Raw genomic sequence first — 2,929 nt, forward strand, 5'->3', positions numbered from 1 at the left:
CAGTTTCCTTCTAAAGGATAAATTCCATTATGCAAAATGAGTTGTAATTCACAGAACGTGGTTTGTTTCCTTTTGAAGAGGACATTTTTTTTTGTTCTTAGCAACAAAACTGCGTTACTTCATTTAAGGGGTTGCGGGCTTGCCTGGAATCTGAAGTGTCACATAATTGGACAGAAGTGGACAGGTTTGTCTACATATTTTACATTTAATAAATCCACCTGTTTGGCAATAAGTCAAATATTACATCTATGATGTCTTCACCAAATCGTAGGCATAAATATGGAAATCGTCATCAAATTTTATGAAATAAACAGAGGGTTTGGCTTCCACTTGGTGTATTACCATGCCAGTCCTTTTTGAGCCATCTTCTTTGGCATACTCCACTTGCTTTCCTACAAGGCTGTCCACAACTTCTCCTGGTTCTCTTTCTGCTGGAGGGGAATCATTAGAGTCTGGCATGATGCGGAGATCTCCTTCTTTGAAGTCATCTAATAGCTGATACATATATAAAACTGGGTCCTTCTCGTAGGTTATATAAAACCATGTGTTCATTATGGGAGCTCTTGCTAAGACCATTCCTCTCCACTCATCCTTAGAACCATCTTCTGTTTCAAACATGTGTTCAACAGCTTTAACAATCATTGTGTCTGCCAAGTGAGCATCACTAATTCGAGATGAAGCAACTCTATCTGGAAGAACTTCAAGAGCAGACACTTGCTCGTCCTTGTGGAGTTCTAGTCCATAGACACAATCAAATCCATCATATTTAATAAGATAAAGGGATGGATTGACTGGCACTTGATCCAATACAGTTCCTTTCCATTGTGTTATTGGGCCACTACCTTCTTTTCAACCATGCTGTATTCTGCAACCTACAATATTCCTCCGGGGCTGGGAAATTGGTTTGCTTGGACCAACATTATTTCGATGCTTCTTGTGAGAAGTCCTTTTTTTCATCATACTGGCAGACACACCTGCATGTGCTGCATCACCTCTGGCTCTCTGACCTGCTGCCTTTACGAATGGGGTCTTCATTCATCTGTGTATAAAAGGGCAGCAAAGCTGCCAAACTAGGGTAAAAATCCTATTCCTCCAATTACCCTTTTTTGTTCCAGTCTATACAAAGAAACTGTGTCCTTTTAGTCCACCATCCAAGCAAGATTTCTGTGTTTCAATCCACAGCAAGTGGTTCCAATGTCAGGCTACTCCAACCTGAAGATTGCTGCATAGACGTAACATTCAGTTTACTACACAGTCCCTCCAGTCCTTGCGATTTGTTGCAGTACTCTGTCTCAATGATATATTTTTTTTTTAGTGTCCTAACCTCCTCCCTTTTTTCTGCCTGCCTTATCCGTCATAGGTTTTGTCGGCAGCACTAACAGCAACTCCCGCCTCAAGCTCCCCTGCTGAACTTCCAGACCCGGCCCATACCCTCACATTCCAGTTCCTCGTTTTCCTTCGTCTTTGGAACCCCTCCCCCCACTACATTTCCTCTGCCAGATCCATATGTCCTCTTTCATGCTGCTGGTTTTGTGGAGGGTCCTGGAGCCTCTGCGAAAAAGGCCTAAGGATAAATAAGTGTACTTGGTGTATAATCCAATTTTTTAGAGATTGCACGGTTGCAACTAATGATCTCTGGGTTTCTAAAATCAATGCCTTTCCAGAAATCTATTTTTCTAAAGGATGCCATATGTCCTCTTTACTGCTGCTGGTTTTGTTGAGGGTCCTGGAGCCTCTGCTACTAAGGCCTTAGGATAAATAAGTGTCCTGGTTGTCTAATCCATTTTTTTTAGATTTCCCGGTTGCAACAAATTATCTCCGGGTTTCTAAAATCAATGCCTTTCCTGTAATCTATTAGTCACAAGGATGCCATATGTCCTCTTTCATGCTGTTGTTTCTGTTGAGGCTACGGGAGACTCTTCTAAAAAGGCCTAAGAATAAAGAAGTGTACTGGGTGTATAATCTATGTTTTTTTAGATTTCACGTTTGCAAAAAATTATCCACGGGTTTCTAAAATCAATACCTTTCCAGTAATCTATTATTCACAAGGATGCCATATGTACTTTTTGATGCTGTTGCTTCGGTTGAGGCTCCGGAAGCCTCTTATTAAAAAGGCCTAATGAAAAATAAGTGTACTGGGTGTCTAATCAATGTTTTTTTTTTATTTACCGGTTGCAACTAATGATCTCTGTGTTTCTGAAATCAATGCCTTTCCTATAATCATTGTTTCAAAAGGATGCCATATGTCCTCTTTGCTGCTGCTGGTTTTGTCGACGGTCCTGGAGCCTCTGCTGCGCATAATAAAGAAAAAAAAAATTAATTTAACTTGACTGAATAACTGAAGCATGACTTCAGGAGTCAAGTGTGGTCGTAGGTAGTGGTTGTTGTTAGCAGATTATTTTTATTGCAAATTGCAATTGCCACAGCGTGCATAAAATGTGCGTCACTAGTCCAAATTTTAATTTTTTTTTTCATTCAGGATTAGTTTGGGGTACGGAGCAATATTGGAAAGGCAAAAAACAGGTCTCGGTACCCGTTGATATAAGGGGTGACTACTACTGCTTTTACCAGGCTCCTCTTGGATAGCCCCAGAAAGTGTGAGTATGAATCCCAAAAATAAAATTAAATTAAGGTTGAAAAATTACTCCTAAGTAAATTGTAAGACCTGGAGCTCCTCAAACACACATCCTACCGCAACAGCTATAGGCTCCGCCCACCCAAATCTTACCTTTTTAATGCCAATTGATATTGCCACAGCTGGAACAACAGTAACTAACATGTGCGTCACCACAGTCTCGGAAGCTATTGTCGGATGTATACAAACACAACAATAAAGAATTCCTTTTGGGGCGCAAAGAGATGGCTACCGGAACACACCAGGAACTTCACAACAGTGCCTGTCTTGTGTTTCCGGTGATGTTGTAGACAT

At 40.8% G+C, this 2,929-nt stretch overlaps 1 pseudogene; it reads right to left on the reverse strand.

Moving 5' to 3' along the window:
- Positions 1–246: 246 nt before the first annotated feature.
- LOC128659350 (spindlin-Z-like) lies at positions 247–1,161 on the reverse strand (annotated as a pseudogene).
- Between the last annotated feature and the right edge of the window lie 1,768 nt (positions 1,162–2,929).

This window comes from Bombina bombina, chromosome 5 (genome assembly GCF_027579735.1).
Source record: "Bombina bombina isolate aBomBom1 chromosome 5, aBomBom1.pri, whole genome shotgun sequence".
Classification (NCBI taxonomy): domain Eukaryota; kingdom Metazoa; phylum Chordata; class Amphibia; order Anura; family Bombinatoridae; genus Bombina; species Bombina bombina.